This window comes from Cervus canadensis, chromosome 8, assembly GCF_019320065.1.
Source record: "Cervus canadensis isolate Bull #8, Minnesota chromosome 8, ASM1932006v1, whole genome shotgun sequence".
Taxonomy (NCBI): domain Eukaryota; kingdom Metazoa; phylum Chordata; class Mammalia; order Artiodactyla; family Cervidae; genus Cervus; species Cervus canadensis.
In genome coordinates, this window is record NC_057393.1 from 56705016 (window position 1) to 56725295 (window position 20280).

Genomic DNA, 20280 nt, shown 5'->3' on the forward strand with positions numbered 1-20280 from the left:
TGGTTGCTCCTTGAGAGCTGGGAGGGATGCTCTCCGGCTGCTAGGCAGGCCCTTCCCTTCTCCTTGTGTTCCTCCCGTGTTTGCACAGGAAGCCGCAGGGGTTTGCTTGGCTGCTGGGTTTGACCACTTGCCTGTAGTGTGGTTTTTGAGCTTGAGCTCTTTGGGTGGATTTAATTACCTTAATTGAATGGTGTTTTCACTTTTCAGTAAAGGAGGAAGCAGGAAGCCAGTGGAAATGACAGGGGTTGGCTTTATCACACCCAGAAGGCCCTAACAGATAGGAATTGATTCTTCTCGATCTTCTTTCTGGGTGGTTTTTTGAGACACTGACTTGGGGTTGCCTTGAGGAGCAGTTTGGTATAGTGAACCATGACAGTTGACTTTTTCCAGCTTGTGAATGCACAGATGTTGTACACACAGCCTCCACCACTTCACACTGGGCAGGTGCCCTGCTGGTCATTCTTGGGGCAAGCTCTTGACCTCTCTGTGTATTTTCCAGCAGTCTTCCTGTTTCAGAGGAATGTCCTTGCCTATGTCCTAGGTTTTACATGGCAAAATCAACTTCCTCAGCTGGAAAGGAGTGTAGATATGTGTCAAGTGTCTACAGGGTGGCAGGCCCACTGCTCCCATCTTCCTGCCTTCTTTTATTCCTTATGGCCGGGAAACTGAGGCTCCCTGGGTAGCTTGTCCCATACAGATTGCTGGAGCTGGATCACACCTGCCTTTGGCTCCAGGGCCCTGCAGTCTGGCCTTTGGTGATTCCTCCCTAGCTAGTTCCCAATGCAATGATCGCTCTCTCCTTATAACTCCTTTCTACTTTTGGAAATCAGAAACTTCAAGATCATTTATATTCTAATAGAGAATTTATATTCTAATATAAATTATAGAAGAATTTATATTCTATAAAGAGTCTATTATATTCTAATAGACTCTCAGAAGCCACATTTGAAGCTTATTCCCACTTCCATTCACTCAGTACATGTTCACTCCTCTGGGTTCTAGTGCTGAAGATCCAGCCGAGGCAGGGCTGACCTGTGCCATCTCCTTGCAGAGCTGGGGTGAACCGAGGGATGGCGCTAGGTTGCACTTAGACGGCTTTAGACTGGTTTCCATTGGGCAGTGCCTCTTAACCATATAAAATGCACCTTTGATTTGCACACAGGTCATCGCACACCTGGTTTGACCATTTGGCTCCACTGGTGTGGCTCTTGGCACTCCAGGGTAGGGGGTTCTGCTTGCATCCTGGCCCAGCCTGGCTTAAATAAAACCCCAAACTAGGGGCTAGACTGGGAAAACCAAGGGTTCTCACATGAACCCTGAGGCTTCTGTGTGTTGGGAGAGGACAGGGCCAGCTTCATCCAACCCCAGGAACATGGTTGGTTGGCACTGGGGGCCCCAGCAGCAGTGCCTATTTGGCATGCATCTAAGTCCTTCCTGAATCCATCATGTGTACAGGGGGCCTCAAAGTCCTGCAGCATGTAGAAGTCCAGGGAATCCTATGGATGTAACTAAAGAAACCAGCTCGCCTGGGCTTGCCAGGTGCAAGGAGCTGGCTGTGACCACAGGTCACAGGCCACTGTGGGTGTTCTCCTGCCCTTGGGAGAGAGCTGGGGAGCAGAGATGCTTTCTTTCTGGGACTCAGCACAGCCTGACTCCCACTTCCGGCCACTGGTCCACTGTGTCTGGATGGGATGCTTCCTCAGGAGCCTCTGAGCATTGCCCAGACCTCGGGCCATGTCTGGAGTTGGAGGCACAAGGAAGATTGAGTCTGACCCAACCAGCGCTCCCCATGACAGGAGGGTGCCGGCACCTGGCATCACACACCCGGGGGCATTCAGTTGCAGGAGATAAGCAGAGAAGCAAGACACAGAGGCAGGGAGAGGAGGAGAAAGACGAAGAGATGGGCTGGGTTCCAGCAACCTGCTTTTCAGTTCTGTTTCTGTTTCCTGATTGCGTGACCAGGGCGGGCAGAGCAATGTTTTGCTCTCTGGGGCAAAAGCCCCAGTAACGCTGGCTGTTTCTGTAATCAGTAACGCTGGCTGATTTTCCATGGCTGATTTCTGCTATGACCTGGCGTCTGAGGCAGAGTTGGGGCGAGGCATGAACATGGGCTTGTGGAGCCTCTGAATCCTGCAGGCTCCCATCGGATTTTCAGTTGCTCTTATATCCTTGGGCAGGGCTCTCACTCCACAAAGGCTAACAGGAGCACTGTTTCTGATCATTACTAATGGCTGGCATTGCTGAGGATCACTCCTTAAAGCTCTTGGTGGCCAGATGGGTTGACTCAGTCAGTGCAGTCTTTGGACCCTCCCCTCCACCGGAAGGAGCTCAAGTCCAGCACTGGCTGGCTTCTTGGCATGGCTCCCCTGACAGCTCTCTGCAGACACTGGGGGACCAGCCTTGGTGGCCAGATGCTCCTTGGATGAGGGGTACTGGGCTCTCTTGTGAGCTCAGAGGTGCCCCAGTTTACCTTTATAGGAGTGACTATGCTGCCATCAAAGGTAAAAGTAGGGGCAGAAGAGACCTGAGCCTAAACAACTGCCCTTGTCTCCTTCGTGCCTTCCCAGAGAGGGGGATCAATGCCAGCCACATGCCACTGCCAGAGGGGGCCGTAGGGGAGTTGATGGTTCTGTGAAAGGCTAAGAAACGAGAAAGGGCCAAACTGGTAGAAATGGTTTTGATGCTGAGCCCAGTGACCCTTTGGCCTCCTTGTTAGATGCAACCCAAAGTCCAGGGGCCACACCACTGCCAGGCCAGGGCAGGGCAGCTGCTAGAAGGGGGCATACAGCTCTTCCAGAAATACAGGGGCCACTGAAATGCTGAGCCCACCTGGCATCTGGGCCAGATCCCAGTGCTACTCTGCATTTGCTGACTACCTTGGCTAACTTACAGGGAGTCTGTGAGCCTCAGGCTTCTTGTCTGTAAAATGGAGCTAATGATCTGTCCTGTGTATTAATAATAGGGCTTCTCAGCGTCTGTACCACTGACTTTGCCAAAGCTCCTGGGGCAAGATCACTGCCAGCTGAGAACTGCTTTACAGAAGAAAGGAGAAGAACATTAGTAAGGCCTTTGGAGCATCCTTTGTTAGTTCATTCATTCATTCCTTCCTTCCTTCCACCTTTCCCAGGAACATCCTGTCCTGTATTCTGGAAATGGTAGGAAGTGACATAAGATAGGAATAGACTAGGCTCTTCTGGGCAGCAGAAGGAGCTGGACACCAGGGCAAGGTCCTATTCCAAAGCAGTGCCATTTTGGGCAAGTCACTTCACCTCTACCTACACTTGTGAAACTAGGACAATAAAAAAACTTCAGTTCTGTGCCCCCCACCCTGGTCAGCGGGGTGCAGCCTCCTATGCCGGAGCAGGCTGAGGAAAGGAATGGTCATGAAAGTAGCCCCCGAGGCAGCCACTGCTTGAGAGTCTCCAGATGCTCAGAGCCACCAGACTCACCAGGTCCTGGTCGCCCCCAGCCCGGGGGCTACCTGCAGAGAAGAAGACCCACTGAGTCCTGTGAGCCCCAGCCGTCCTGTCCGTGAACTTTACCCACATGCAGGCTGCTGGGCAACAGGGAATGTGCGCACAGTCTTTCTCTGCATATGTTCCAGGAGCAGAGGTTTCCCACTCATTTTCCCCTCAACACACAGCAAGAAATACATACACGTTACAGCTTACAATCAGCTCAGAGACAAATAATTATACAAAACAAGGAAAATTCATGAAGCAAAACTTACTTTGCTTACATGGACCACTCTGCTTTTTTCATCCTATTCCATAGTAGTCTTTCATTTAAAAAAAAAAAAATCTACATGCAATGTGGTAAGTGATTTGAGGGCTCAATAATGAGTTATAGTCTGTAGTGTTTTTTTGTTTTTTTTTTCTTTTAAGCTGTCCTAGACCAGAATCTGATCATTCCTAATGAGGCTCTGTTTGGAGTTGCCCAGCTTATAGTGATGCTAGGTTCTCATTTGGATGGAGAAGTAGAGATTCAAGGCCCAAACGCAGTGACTGTTAGGGTCTGACCGGATTCATGCCGTTGGTGAGAGGAGAAGACCATCCGGGTGGTGGGTCCATGAGCCAGGCCTTGCCTTTCTGCTTTACTGCTGCCTCCCCAGTTCTGTACAGTACCTGAGTCTAACAGAGGGTCATTCATTTGTTAAGCAAATGAATGAATGAGTAAAAGAAATCCCCATATACAGAGCACCTGGCATGAGATAGGCACTTTGTATACTATATTATTGCTTACTACTTATTACGTAATTAGGAAGCAGTTCTGTGAGATGGAAATTACTGTTTTTTACAGAGGAAGACCTTGAAACCAGAGATGTTTAATACTTGGTGATGCAGAGCTTGAACCTGGGGCTGCTGGAGAGGGAGAGGATCTCTGCATCCTACATTTAAAGAGGCACCTCCAGGAGCTTCTGATGCAGGCTGATAAACTGTGCTTGGCACCACCCCACCCCACCCCTGGGCGCCCTGTAGTCCCCCACTCCTGGTTCTCACCCTCGGGGTTCCCTGGTGCTCATCTTAAGACCCACAGCCACCCTATCCCCTGTCTTCTATCCTGTGCACCCCTTTCCACCTGGGAGTCCAGCTTTGGCAGGCCACCCAGCAAGGCTTTCAGTACATGGACACCTGACTGTTTACTAAGTGCTGCGGAATCAGTTAGACTTTGGACAAGTCCCTCAATCTGAGCCTCAGCCTTGTTTTTGTAACCTGGGGCTGATGGGAAGGTATAGCCTGGTCCTTGAGGAAGCCTCTATGGACTATGAAGTGGGTGTTACAGGGGTAATTGTAACTCCACTCTGGAGAACCTTGTCCAGAGAGGAGGCTGCTTCAGAGACTTTCAGAGGAAGAGGCATGTGGGTTTGCTGGGATTGGGGTGTCCCTCAGGTAACTATCCTCTCTCCAGCCCCTGGGAAGAGAGCCAGGCCATATGAGAGGACACCCCTAGAAAGTAGCCCTGAGGGGAGTCCCAGGCTTGGGCAGAGGGAAGAAGTTCCAGGAAGAGCTCCTGGAACCACAAAGAGGACAGAGGGGCACAGGGCTCTCCTCACCATCTGCAGACTTCATTTCCCCATCTATAAATTGGTGCCACAGGCTGGGTGGCAATGGCAGAGAAGCAGAGCTGCAAGAGCCACCACAGCTTACCCGGCTCCTGCTAACTGCCATGAAATTCACATCTGTCATCTTTCTCAGGGGTCACAACCACTGGCCGAGTTAGATAGGACCTGTATCAAAGGATTCTGAGGTGAAGAAGCTGAGAATCAGAGAGGTTGAGCAACTTGCCCAAGATCACACAGCCAGGGAGTGGCAGAGCTGAGATTCAGACCCAAATCTCTGTGCCAAGCGGTTTTGCCCTCCTTGAGCAGCCAAGGTAGAGAAGGTTATGGGCTGGGTGTCTACCTCTGCCATGGTGTCCCCTCAGGTTAAGAAAGGGTGGAGGTCTTTCTTGTAGCACCTTCTCTTCCCATGCCCTCCTCTTCCCACCAGAGAGCATTTGCTTTACTAAAGCTAGAGAAGGCACCTGCTGGACATGGCCATCCCGTAGGAGCAGCCAGCAGGGTGCCCTCTTCCTGGTCCCTGAATTGTCAGGAAGATATGAGTATTGGGGCTGGGGGAGGGGTGTCCCATGGAGCCCTTGGGAATCTCTAACCCCTCCCCAACCCCATAGACACATCAGAGCCCCACTGTCCCTGGCCTTCTCCTCACTTCCTGCTGGAGGCTAGGACACAGAAGGGAAATGGCTGGTTGGTAAGTGACAGCTGTCTTTTCTCCAACCCATGTGGCAGCTGTGAGACCAGCTCATCCAGGGAAGGAAAGAGAACTTGTCTGCTTTGGGGACACAGTCATGGAACTGACAAGCATCCCTCCTTCTTCACATAATTCCTTTTGAAGTGCTCAGAGTGGTGAGACAAAGCATTTGCCATCCAGGCGATCCTTCTAAAACAATTGAACAGTGCTGTTTAGACCGACAGGATTATTTAAAACAATGACTTGAGTTGAAGTGGAAAACGTCAGTTTCTTGGAGTTCTCCTTGTTGAGATCAACAAGGAATCTTTTCTCTTTCTCATTCATGAGACACTGGTCCTCACTTCTCAGAAAGTCCTGGAGGGCTTGTTAAACAGAGTTCTGGGCCCACCACAGACATGCTTTCTCAGGATGTTGGGGCAGGGCTAGAGCATCCAGGGACACTTGGGATCACACTTGGAACACCGATGCCTAAGCCTTGAGCTATTGGAGGTTGGACCTCTTTCTGGGAGGTTGTACTGATGAGTCATATGCTCTTGGGCCACTTGGGGTGCCTGGGGGTCAATGACTGGTTTGGGTTGTGTCTGCCTGGCTCTAGGCCTGGCTCTGGGCAGGCTGTGCACATGCAGGGTATAGAGATGAATCAGAAATGCTTCCCTCTCCAAGGGACCATTGCCTGTGGGGGGAGAACAGGCAGAGATCAGTGCCAGCTGCAGGGTTCAGGATGTGGGAAGAGGGTGGTCTCTCCAGGCAGTGCTTGCTTGAAGGCAGCTTGGAAGGAGCTTTGCTGCCAGTCTGTGTGCAGGCACCCAGCTGGCTCCAGCCTCAGCACCCAGCAGAGGGGAGTGGAAAAATTAGAGTCAGACTATGTCCCATTTCCTAGCTCTGTGCAACCTGGGCAAGTTCCCTCCACCTCTCTGAGCCTCCCTTCATTCTCTGCAGCTGTCCTCACCTCTGTGGGCAATGGTGAAGGGTAGAGATGAAAAAGCGTCAAGGGCCCAGAAGAGACCTGCACAGAGTAATGATTCAGTAAATGGAAGCTTACACCACTAGAGACCTTGGGTTTTTTGAAACAGACCTCCCTCAGAAGGAATTAATATCTATCATTGTGGTGCAAACACCCGCCAACAGGATTGCAGGGTGAGCCCTGGCATGTAAAGACTCTAGTAGGTGCTCACTAAATGCCGCTTGCCACATTTCTAACCTTCCAGATGGGGGCGCTGGAAGGGCATGGACTGAGGCCAGACCTCCTAGGGGCATGGTTCTTGGCTGTACTGGTTGTGAGTGGCCCTAGGGAAATTACAAAACCTCTTTCTGCTTCAGTTTCTTCATCTGCAAAATGAGACTAAAGTAATACCTGCCTCCCAGTGTCCTTGTGAGGACCCAATGAATTCGTGTCTGTGAGGTGGTTGACACCTGGTAACTGTCAACGTCTCGTTACCATTCTCACCACATAATCTACTCCAATCCAGGGCTAGGGGCTCGAGGTCGCGAGGACAATGTCTTTCCCCAGCATGAAAGTGAGAGAGAAGCAAGCCAGTGACTGCCCAGAGCCCCCAAAGCTTGCCTGTCCTTGGAACCAGCTCACACCTTTGCCTTCTGACTGGTTCCTCTGCCTGAGCAAACTGCTCAATTCTCTCATCTGAATGCTTATCGGCTGACCGTTCAGAGCATCAGTGTTTGTATGGCGGTTGTTTCCCCTGAAAGCCATGCCTGTGTCTCCTAAGCCATCACTGGAACCAATCTGAGGAAACCTTGCATGCTAGATGAGTCAGGGAAAAAAAAAAAAAAACAGGCGATTTATGTAAGTATTTTGCATATAGAGTAACACAGCTAGATTCCTATGGTGAACTTGGTGGGACACTGTGGGCAAGAAGCAGCTATGAGCTCGTGGGTTTAGCAAGTGGGTCTGAGTTCCTACCCTTGATTGCTGGCAGTGCTGCATGTGACCAGGCCACCCCAGGCCAGGGCAAGCCCAGGGGAAGCTCTAACATGACCTTGCCATTGCAGGCAGGGCTCAGAGACATGAAACTGGCCACCAGACTGGTCAGAGAGTGGGGAAAGCACTGGTTGTTCAAGCGAAGCTCGGTTTCCCCTCTGCTCTTCCTTCGTCAAGCTTCAGGTAAAGGCTTTAAGATGGGACGTGGCTAAGATGAAATCCTTCTTTTAACTCAAACTTGAAGTCCTCAGCAGCTCAAGTCCACCTGGGAAGGGGCCACTCAGGGACAAAAGGGACCCACTAAGGCCAGGGGAACAGTGTCCAGGTGCAGAGGCCCAAAGGAACCAAGGATTCCTACCGACGCCAGGCGTAGGCATCTCCATGGGTTCAGAAGCCCTTCACTGTGCAGAGTCTTCTCTGGGCTAGAGCCTCCAGGTGTCGGGCAAGCTGAGAATGGAGGATACGGGGAAGGTTCTCTCCCCGCTTTCATGGGCTGTGGTCCAGAAGGGTTGCTTTCTCCTTCGATGAGAAAGAGAAGTCTGTCAAGTCCCGGGGAGAAAGACATTCGTGATCCATTGGCTCCTCTTGGAGTCACATTTGTGAACACTTTTGACAGCCGCACCTCGGAAGGGAATGCACTTCGCACCAAGCCTTCTTCAGCCCTGGGAACCGAGGGCAGCCAAGAGCCCACTCTGTCTCAGCCTTGACATTGCTGTCACGCATTACTCACTCATGCAGCCCCCTTCAGGAAATGTTCCAGAATGATAGGCATGACCTACATTGGAGGTGACACATCTCAGCAGTGCTCCACACATTTCATTTTGGGGCCTTGATCTGTGCGTTTATGAGCCTTGTCCTCTCCTTCCCCATACCCCCAGCTCATATCCTGCAATCCCTGGGATCAAGTAGAAACTAAGAGGTGTTTTGGGTTTTCCCAACTGACGAAATGAGACATGAGATTGCATTATAGGGCTACAGATTGGCTGGGTCTGGTGAAATGTGATTTAAACACAGACGGAGATAAAACCAAGACCACTGCAGCCTGTTGGGAAATGTCAGCACTTGTGTCTTCATAAGGCGGTCTTCTCTGAAAGCCCTTTTCATCTCTCCAGTAACCCCAGGCGGATGGAGCGAAGGCCTGAAAGCCAAGGAGGAAGATGGCCCAGGCCTGGCTCCGTTGGCTGGCAGGTTTCAATTACTGAGATTTCTGGCATAGGCTGGAGGAATAGGGCTATTTCCAGACGTGGGGCTTCCCCTTTCTGTAAGGGTCTCCTGGGCTTCCTTAGGGTCAGGAGCAAAAAGCAAAAAGTACCAAGTCACTTGTTGGAGTCTCAGGGACAAGACATCGGGGTGGACACACTCTTCATCTCGGACCTTGGGGCCACCTGGCCTTCCCTCGTCTCCTCTGCACACCTTTGTCTCCTGGGTTCCCAGGGGATCCAAGTTCCTATACTTTTAGGACCCAGCATTCCATCAGCCCCTGTCCTCCCAGCAGGCTATGGTTACTCCCATCCCAGTGAGCTTCTGGTCACCAGCGAGCAGGCACAATTGTTCCCCTCTCAAAGACCAAGGGGCAGATGCAGGCTGGACTTGGGTCACCCAGAGATGTCTATTTATAAACCATCCCGATAAGCACAATCTGCCCTGCTCAACCTAGTCCTTATTCCACAGCAAAGCTAATTCTCCCAGGGCAAGCTGAACATTTCCTGTACCAGCTAGACTGGAAGGACGAGCCCAGTGGAGGGGCAAGGAGCTGCAGAGCTAGCCATTGTTTCTGAAGGGTCCAGCTCACAGGCCCTGTTAGAATGTTCACTGCTCTTTGTATGCGAACGAAAACAACCCGTCTTAAGGAGTGGTACAACAGGGGTCAGCAAACACTTTCTGTAAAGGGCTGCATAGTACATGTTTAGTTTTTTCTGGCCACACAGCCTGGGGCAGTTGTGAGAATCAGCCAAAGACATTATGTAAATGAACGAGTATGGCTGCGTGCCAATAAAACTTTATTTATAAAACCAGGTGCCCAGCCCACAGCCTTGGTTCACCAACCACTGTAGTAAAGGGAACACAAATACTGGAAAATTAGACCTCATTTAATACAAATATTTGTTAATCTACTCTCCCAGACTCCTATATTTTGGGTTTTAAAAAATATTACTTTAAATATTTGTTATAATTGGGCTAGATATGTTGAAAGAAATGATTCATAATTCAGTCTTTTAAAAAATAGCCTTTATTTTCTAGAGCAGTTTTAGGTTCTCAGCAAAACTGAGCAACTAAGTGAAAAGTACAGAGATTTCTCAAATAGTCCCTCCCTCACCCCCCATGCATAGCCCTCTGCATTATCAATATATCCATGGGGGGTGTTAAAAATCCTTCTTAATAACTTCTTAAGGTCTATTTAACTTTACAGTATTGCTCTTCTTAAGGATCAATTCTCCCTGAGGGAAAAAAAGATACCATGATAGATTCAGGCAGGCCCACCTGTGTGAGTCTGGCTGGAGACCCCTGGGTGTGGAAGAACACACAGTCTGGGGGCCTTTCCCTGTTGAAGCCACACATGCTCTCAGGGTCCATGGGCCAAGATGTCCTGATGACCAATTGTCCTCTTTGTTACAACTGGTAGGATCCTGCCTGACCCAGCAGTGGGGGACACAAGAGAGCCAGTCTCCCACCCTAGAACCTTTAAGGTTGCACCCATTTGACAACATAGCGCCCTGGACACACCCAAGACTTGTGCCCACTCAGCCATGTGGGAGCAACGTGTCCTGACAGATGCACGGAAGGACAAAGTCACACCCGTCTATACCACATCCTCTGTTTCCTCATGGTCCACACGGCACTTCCTTCCCACGGCACACCCAGCACACGGAGGAACTCAGCCCCGACATGCCCCTGGCCACTCACAGCGCCCTGCACAGCGCCCTGAGACAGGGCGGGCAACCTCCCAGCCCCGCCGGCCCAGAGCGCACATCCTTGCGGCCCGTGGGAGCTTGTGCCTCCCAGCCTCTGCGAGGGAACCAGACCGGCATCTGACCCTACCTTCCGCTCTCCGCAAGTCCCAGCTGCTTGTTCTCCAGGCCTCCCAGGAACCGGACAGGACCCTGACTCTTCCAGCAGCCTGGCTTTGCCCAGCAGCCAAAATTTCTTCCCTTGTCAGCCAAACTGCCCAGAGATAGAGGGGAATGGATGCAAGACCCAGACCTCTTAATGTTCACAAACCTGCCCACCTGAGGAAAATCAGTGACCAGAAGCTGGCCAGACACTGGAAGTTGGGGAAGCGTACCTAAATAGAGACCCAGCCGGGGGAAACCAAATGGTGTTCTTGGTGGGGAAGAGGCAAACAGTCCCCACTGCAACACCCGCGTGGTGTCAAGTAACAGTCAGATTAAACAAACAGCCTCAGCAGCTATTTTTACATCCAGATCGGCCACGGGTAATAGATAACTTGGGGAGTGAGAAATTGCTTGCCTCTTAGCCGGATCCTAACCCAGGATTCCAACTTCTATTCAGATTGATTTTTAATACTATTCTACTGCTGAGATTCGAATAAAAACCTCCCAAGATGCAAAGGAAAACATTTGTTTAGGGAAACACTATAAACACCATAGTGTGTGCCTTGGAACCAGCGCCCAGAGGCCTGCTGATGCCCCAGGGCAGAAATAGCCTGTTTCATCATCGGCTCGGAGGACCGCAGCCTGCATTCCTCGAGTAAGGAACCGTCCTGGGCTGTGCTTTTGGAGCAAAATAACATGCCTGGCTGCAGGCTGGGGGAAGGCTAGCCTGGGGTTTCAGGGTGAGAGTTGCTGAAGGATATGAAATAATAAAAGAAGAGGTAAGGTAAGTGCCCACTGGCTGAGCTTGGCCATGGCAGATGTGGTTGTTGGCAAGGCCCAGGTGCCAGGTTAGAACTCCCCTCCCCATCTCTGGAGGGCAGGCCCCTCCACAGCCCTGAGGTGGGCTTATGTCTGACTTCCCATGGCCACTTCCTATCTTGACTTGGGGTCACCTACTCTCCAAACTGCCCACAGACCCCCCAGATCTTTTCCAACCCCCCTGCCTTTGTTCACACCATGCCAGTTCCTGGGTGTTCTATTTACCTTCCTCCAAGCTGACCCTCGGAGGGAACAAGAGTTTTAATGCAGGAATTTCTTTCCTTTTTTTCAAGATCCCTTCTCACACCCCCCTGCCCTGGGGCCTGGGAAGGCAGAAGTGCCCGGTTCCAGACAGGTGTCCTGCTCTTTGGAAGGCTGTGTTGCACTGTACCTCTGAATCTATTTGTGGACTGCCCTGCCTGCCCCCGTGGATTACTCACAGCCAGCGACCTCAGTCTCAGCCCTAACTCAAGGCCTGGCACCACCTCCAGACTCGAACCCACCAGTAGCAGGATCCCAGGGAGACAGGTCTATGCACTTCAGTTCAAATGAGTCATAAATAACAGCTCCTTGGGGTCCTGCAGATGGAGTGGTCAAGACCTCCAACCAACAGGATGATCCAGCCCTTCCTTCCTCCTCCTGGGAGCCTCTAAACTTATCTTTTGAGGATGTGTCTGTGGGGACACCTGTTCACTGATCAGCACTCAGAGATGGTTTGAGGGACACCCAAAGTGAACCCCTTGATTCTACCCACCCCACTTACCTCCCCTGAGTGTCAAAATCAATGCTAGCCAACCTGGCAGATAAAAAGAATCGATTTGAGAGATCAACCAGCATTAAACAAAACAAACAAAACAATAAATAGGATTTAGAGCCCTAGCCCCTTGTATTCCCCCACATCACTTAGCCTCTCTGTGCCTCAATTTACTCATCTCTAAGATGGACAGATTGCCTGTGCTCTGTGGGGTTGAAGATCAAATAAGCTCACGTACAGATATGCTTCTATATTACAAAGCTTCTCAAATGGTAGGCATTCACTTGTTATTTTTTTCCCTGATTTTTGCCACTTCTTCAACCATCTGTACCATGGTTTACTTATCTTTCGGTAAAGAGCATTCAAATTGACTTATTTTTTAAAAAAACAGAGCTTTTAAAAGCTTTTAAAAAACAATAATACCTGAGAAATCCTGGATTTGATGCTCTAGTTTTTTAAAAATTTCCCCCCCCAATTAGACATTGGAACAAATATACAGCCAGTTTGTATGCTATCTGCTTTTGCCCCAAATCATTTTGTTCTGGATTTTAGGAAAAGTTGTATTTCTAAATCCCATTTTAAGGAGGAGTTTGTTTTGAGGAACTAGTAACCTGAGCTGAAACCATTCAACAGGGCCCCTTACTTTCCTCCCGCTCCTCAGAACGTTTCTTCCCCAGCTTACTTTTAATTCTTCACAGGTGGAGAACATGACCTCATGTCTGGTTTAGGATCCTAGAAGTGGTGAGCTTTGCTGTGTGGCAGGTGCTGGTGGTGTTTGCTTGAAGTGGCTGATTGGGAAAAGAGAACCGTAAGGATGGTTCAGGGAACATTTGGGGGCAGGGCAGTGGCTGGCAGCTCTGTCAATGACGTCAGCAGGAGGGGTCGAGACAGAACAATAAAACGCAGTTGACCCGGCAAAAGCCTGTCCTGGGAGCAGGAGCTCTCAGAGTTTGGCCTGGGACCCCATCCAGCTAGGCTGACCACAGCTGACCACTATAGAATCTGATTTCCCCCCGAATGTGCCTCCAGCTGCCCTGTCCCAGAGACCCCATATCTGGCTCACTCTTGGTGCGGCAGCGGCGTGGACCACCCCAGGCACAAAACGCAGCCAGAGGCCTCAGCCCAAGCTCCACCAACAAGAGCCCAGGGTCTGCATAAGCCGGAGCTGGCATCTTTCCGGGGGACGGGCCCAGGCAGAGTGACCACTCTCTCCCAGTCCAGGAGCTGTGAGCTGCGTGGAAAGAATGTGAATGAAGACACAATTCTAAATGTAGAATCACGAACGCTATGTGAGCCGGCTCCCTCATCATGCAGAAAAACAAGACCTGCTTGGACATTCTGCAAGAGCAAAAATAAAGCTGTCCTCAGGCGGCGTGCAGTGGCGTCCACTCCTTGCGGTGACTTCACTGGCTCCGACTCTCCACAGGACCTCTGCAGCATCGTGGGAGCTGCCTGGCTGCCTGACAGCATGGGTGAAAATGGCCTCGCTCCTGTCTGGATGTGCGTGATGCTGCTAACTTAATTTGGGGACAGATCTGCTCTGTTCTTCATCTGTTCTAATTAGAAACATTGAGAAGCTGGTAAGGAGGGCAGTGTGGAATGGGTCCTTCAGGCCAGTTTCCACTTTTGGGTGTTTGAAGTTCACATCTCCGCACATAACGTGAGGCAGCTCCCCTGATCCTTCCGCTTTTGAGATGTGGTTGTGCTGAGCAGCTTGTCCAAGCTCTCTTCACCCGTGCTCAGCCTTCTTTATGAGTTGTTTCCATAAATGTCTTCAGGAAGTTGGTGCTTTCCCAAGGCTTAATAATAATATGTATAACAACAAAATAGTAATGTTGGTGTGCACATGGAAAACCTTTACTCTGTGGCCTGCACCGTTCTGAGTCCTTATGTAAATGAAACTACCCACTGTACTCTGTCTTAGGGCCCAGCACCATTTTGTTCTTTCACCATGAATTGCTCCCTGCTGGAGAGTTAGGGAAAGATAAGACAGGGGGACCCACTACTTGCTGAGCACCCATTATGTGGCAGGCACTGTCTGATTTCTTTTCTCCCTATATGTGATGACTGTTCATGCACCCTCTTTACGGGTGAGAAAACTGAGGCTTGCAGAGGTCCTGGATTCCACATGACTAAGGTTGGTTCTGAGGATGCAGAAGAGGGTTTGTCCTCTGACCTGTCTAGACAATAGGTCTCTTGCAGCTGCCCTAGCTGCTCTAGCGAATCACTCTTTAAGCCTAAGTGCAGGGAACACACAGGCTTCCTTCCATCCACCTGTTCTGCTTGCCTCCCTCTGGGGGAGAGAGTAAAGTCTGGCCAGGGCATCTCCTTGGCTACTGATTTGTTTTGTTAACTGTGGGATTCTGTACCTGAGTGTCAGCACAGTGAAAGGGTGTCCTCAGAGCTGATGGCAGAATGGGGTATTACTGCAGCAGGACACTTCTCACCTTCAGACCCTTTCATCAGATGGATCTCCTTACCAGGAACTCAGAGTTAGTGGCTTTGTGAACGGATGGTGCATGATAATGGTGCCCAGCTCAGAAGGGCTGGATTTATTTGGGAGGGCCTGTTTTCAACTCGTGGCTGGGAAACAGGCCACTGGCCCAGGTCACTGAGGACCCTTCCTTAGAGATGCTCCCTCTGTCTGACAAACCGGGTGCCAGATTGGTGGCTATCAAAGTCAGTTGAGGGCTATGTGGTCTGGAAGCTCTCTTTGAGGCCTATCCTTCAGGACTTTTGGCTTAGGACTTTGCAATGAAAGATTTAAATGAAAAAAAAAAAAAAAAAAAACCAGAACCTGTCCTGTGAAATGAAGTAAATCCACTTTATTAAAATACTACCATGATTTTAAAATAAAATCATGGTGACCAGCTGAGAAGTTAGCCACTAGGAGGGACCTGGAAATGAGTTAGGAGGAGTGTGAGGGGTCAGGAGCTGTGCTTCTGGTGCACATGCTGGCAAACTTTTTCTGTAAAAGGCTAGAGAGGGTATGTTTTTAGTTTTGTGGATCAGACTGCCTTTGTCAGGGCTGTTCTACTCAGCCATGAAAAGCAGTTAGAGATGCTTTGTAGATGAAGAGGTGGGGTTGCATTCCAATCAAACATTCTTTATGGACATGGAGATTTGAATTTCATGTCATTTTCACATATCACAAAATATTCTGGTTTTGATTCTCTCTCCTCTTTAGATATATAAAATCCACTCTTAGTTCACTACCACTACTAGACCCTATGAACTGTAGCCCACCAGGCTCCTTTGTCCATGGTGGGTTCTTTACCACTAGCACCACCTGGGAAGCCCACCGTTAGCTCACAGGGCCGTGCAAAAACAGGGGCAGATGGATTTGGTCTTGATGTGCCAAACCTGAGCCACTCCATCTGCTTTAGTCACCACCAACCACATGTGGCTAATGAGCGCTTGAAACCTAGCTGGTCTAAACTGAGAAATGCTGTAAGTGTAAAATATACACTGGATTTCAATGACTTGGTACAAAAAAACCCCACAAAATATCTTCTTAGTAGTATTCTGTATTGACTATTGTATTGAACCAGTGCTGAAATGGTGATACTTTGAATATTTTGGCTTTAATAGAATATACTGTTAAGATTGTTAGCTGTCTTGTATACTGTGTGTATTTTGATCCTCACAACCACCCTGGGAGGAAGTCATGCCTATCTCTATTTCCAGATGGAGAACAAGGTCAAAGAGGAGAAATCCCTTGCCCCAAGTTATGTAATTGATTGTAGAGCCAGTCTCAGAATCAGGTGTCCCTGTCTTCCCAGACTGCATTGTTTTCCCCTGGTGCCTTAATTATTAAGATGCTGTGGAAGCAGGGCCTTCCTGGAAGAACTGCTGCTCCCTATAATACAGAGCGGTGATGGCTGGGTTTCACAGAGCAGCTTGACTGTGGGGAAGGAGGATCTGAAGGCAGGGTTGGAGTGCAAAGCTCCAGGGAGCCCTCTTGCTGTCCTGCACCCCCAGGCATTGCCTACTCCCCTCTCTCTGAGCAGCAGCTGGAGAAGAAGGCTCTTCTCCTACATCTGCTTCTGGCACAGGGGGAGCACAATTGTTTGACCTCAGAGCAGGAGTGAGGTAAGGATCACTACTTACTCTGGCTCCAGCCACACCTGCTTCTTTGCTCGGCTTTATATTTCCCATTCTATCCTGCCCCGGGGCCTTTGCAGCTGCTGACCCTGTTTGAAGCACTTCCCCTCTGTCTTTACATGGTTCCTTCTTTCTCCCCATTCAAATGTGTGCTACCAGCACTGTTTACAATAGCCAGGACATGGAAGCCATCTAGATGTCCACTGGCAGACGAATGGATAAGAAAGCTCTGGTACATATACACAATGGAATATTACTCAGCCATTAAGAAGAATGTATTTGAATCAGTTCTAATGAGGTGGATGAAATTGGTGCCTATTATACAGAGTGAAGTAAGTCAGAAAGTAAAACACCAATACAGTATACTAACACATATATATGGAATTTAGAAAGATGGTAACGATAACCCTATATGCAAGACAGCAAAAGAGACACAGATGTATAGAACAGTCTTTTGGACTCTGTGGGAGAAGACGAGGGTGAGATGATTAGAGAAAATAGCATTGAAACATGCATATTATCATATGTGAAACAAATTGCCAGTCCAGTTTCAATGCATGAGACAGGGTGCTCGGGGCTGGTGCACTGGGATGACCCTGAGGGATGGGATGGGGAGGGAGGTGGGAGGGGGGTTCAGGATGGGAAACACATGTACACCCATGGCTGATTCATGTCAATATATGGCAAAAATCACTACAATATTGTAATTAGCCTCCAATTAAAATAAATAATTTAAAAGAAAGTCGCTACCATTTATCCAAACAGGAGAGAATATGTGTGTGCATTCATATGTATTTTCTTATATTAAAGGAAAGCAACTTAAGAATAAACCCTAAACTGAAATGGTTACCTCTGGGAACAGGAGGGCACAGGTGTGCAAATGAGAAGAGGAGCTAGATGTCTCAGAGTCTGCTTTGTTTGGTAGATTCAGTGTGCAGCCATGTGCATACCTTACCTAATGACCAAACAAAACTAAACCAAAAAGTTAAAAAAGGCTGTCTTGAAAAATTAAGAGCAAAATGAAAGAAATGAATCTAATGTGTAGGGGGCATAATTTCACTAAGGGGAATTATTTCAAATGGTTTTATACATTAGTTTGTTTTAACATTCATAAGGAGCGTGTACCTGAACATAAAATTAAATGTAAAGTAAAATCTTAAATCATTCTCAGAAATATAAATAGATATAGATAAAGCAAATTAGGAAGTATGTTAGTGTCATGAGAAAACAAGGTCATTTTTTAGTGTTAGAGAAAAGAGCTGCAAATATAAAAGCAAAATGGTAAGTAAAACTTGGTAACATTTATTTGATATCAATATAAATTATATGAAATCAAATATGCAAAAGTGTGAAATCAAGATACAGTTTCCCTTAAAAAAAGAAAAACATTTCTTAAAAGGCCTAAAAGTAATAACCAACTTCATACCAGTGACTCTCGTCTTTACCAACATTTCTGTCTCTGAAGATAGCTCATTAAAAAGGACACACATTCTCTTACAGAAAATGTGTAAGAAGAGTTTGAAACCTCTGGTCACACCAAAGGCAGGCAGGCTGAGAAAGATGGCTGGGATGATATCAAAATAAGTAAGGAGTCAACTGAAGAGGTTCCCACAGCAACAGATGGAACAGGTTACACTAGTACAAATAAAAGCTTGGGTAGATTGAAACGCTGAGTATGGTTGAACTCATGAACTCATGATGATACTTAAAAAAATCCCAAATCAAAACCCGAATAACTCAAACAACCCTCCACGGTCCTCTTGGAGGATGGAGGGAGCAGGTTCATCCTTCTGAAAAGTTGAACAGGGTCAAGTGCCTCACCCAACTTTCCTGTGTGAACTATACCCAACAGTCCAAAGAGCCAAGTGATGAGTGAAGAAGAGTGGGTTGCCATTTCCTACTCTAGGGGATCTTCCCAGCCCAGAGATTGAACCCTTGCCTCTTGCATCTCCTGCACTGGCAGGCAGATTCTTTACCACTAGTGCCACCTGGGAAGCCCCAATAAAGAAGGAAGGGTAGAACTAGAAGATGTTATTTTTCAAACTCCTGACAAATAATGATCAAGACAATGATCCCTGAGGGATTCCTATATAAACACACAACACCCATGATGTGCTCTTGCCAAACAAAAACAAACCTAAATCAGAACAAGTCTCTACCTCTGGATTTAACTACCTGATTATAGGAATAACAGGGACAGAGGAAACTGTTAAATGACACCATGAAGAAGTAATCAGCAAAATCCAGGGTATGGAAAACTCTATAGGACATGTGACCAATTTCTTTAACAAATAAGCCATTGAAATCAAAGTAGGTGGAAGCCATTGATTATAAGACACCTGAGAGACACAGGGATTAAGTGCCATACTCAGACGCTCTTTGGATCTTGGTTCTAATACACCCTCCATAATAAACATTTATAAGACACTTGGGTAATCTGAATGCTTCCTGGGTATTTGATGTTATTCAGGAATTACTGCTAATGTTTTAGACATGAAAATGGTATTTGATAAAAGCAGCTTTATTATTTAGCAAGATCTACATTAATACTTCCCTGGTAGCACTAGTGGTAAAGTACTTGCCTGCCAATGCAGGAGACATAAGAGATGCCGGTTTGATCCCTGGATCATGAAGATCCCCTGGAGGAGGGTGTGGCAACCCATTCCAGTATTCTTGCCTGGAGAATCCCATGGACCGAGGAGCCTGGCAGGCTACAGTCCAAAGGGCTGCAAAGAGTTGGATATGACTGAAGTGACTTAGCACGCATGCACGCTAATATTTAAGAATGAAATGATATGACATCTGGGACTTATTTCTGAGTAATGCAGTGTATGGAGAAATGAGTTGGAGTATATGAAACAAGATTTTTGAAGTTGGATATTTGTTACACTGTCTTCTGAACTTGTGTATACATTTGAAATATTCCATAATTTTAAGAAAATATAAGATTCCCTGGGGCAGGAAGGAACAAATGAGAGGGTCACAGTGAGCCGAGGGGGAGGTGGGAGCTCCTGGGAAGAGGAGAGACGCAGCAGGGAGCCGGAGGACACTGGCAGGCTCTGCGGGAGCCAGGGCGAGACCTGAGACTGTCCCTAGAACCACGTGGCCGAGGAGGTGGCACCTGGGCCTGCCTGGCCCGTCCCTCAGACTCCAGTCTGTCTGGTAACCTCACTTAGGGTTATCTGATATAAAGTGGCTTTAGTGAGGCCAGCAGCTCTACAAATATTGGCAGGTACACAAAGCATCAGAAACAGCTAAACGCCCAATTTTAGAGTTTGATTGGCTAAGGCTAGACTTTAAAATTAACACATTAAAATAGAAGAAAATATTTATGGAAGAGTATTAAGTAATCAGTGGCTTCCCTGGTGGCTCAGATGGTAAAGCGTCTGCCTGCAATTCCGGAGACATGGGTTCGATCCCTGGTTGGGAAGATCCCCTGGAGAAGGAAATAGCAACCCACTCCAGTACTCTTGCCTGTAAAATCTCATGGACAGAGGATCCTGGTAGGTTACAGTCCATGGAGTCGCAAAGAGTTGGACACAACTGAGCAACTTCACTTGATTCCATGTTTCCATTAAGTAATCAAGTAAAGATGGCGTTTATATAATTAATGTAAAAATGTGTATATATTCATGGGAAAAAACTTTAAAACTGTAAAAATGTAGTTACAGGGGAAAAAGTTCTCAAATAATATATAGCCAAACGATAGGTAAAATGATACCTAAAACCAACAAATATTGCTTTGTCAGCAGAATATGTGCATGTGTTGATTTTTCCTTTTATTTTCTTTTAAATGATGGTGTAATTTTCATTGAGATGATTTGCCACAAGGTGAAGAAAACCTGTTACTACTTTTGACAAGAG

General features: G+C 48.1%; 1 protein-coding gene across 12 annotated transcripts in view; it reads right to left on the minus strand.

Annotated features, from left to right (window-relative positions):
* Positions 1 to 20280, minus strand: part of C8H10orf71 (chromosome 8 C10orf71 homolog) — a 51308-nt gene that overhangs the window by 15051 nt on the left and 15977 nt on the right. For 3 of the 12 annotated variants that reach the window (XM_043476338.1, XM_043476343.1, XM_043476344.1), the window contains exon 1: positions 10726 to 10963. The exons of 1 other annotated variant lie outside the window; for it this stretch is intronic. The gene's annotated coding sequence lies outside the window, so the exon portion shown is untranslated. 8 more of the 12 variants (XM_043476346.1, XM_043476347.1, XM_043476339.1 and 5 more) reach the window with 7 other exon arrangements.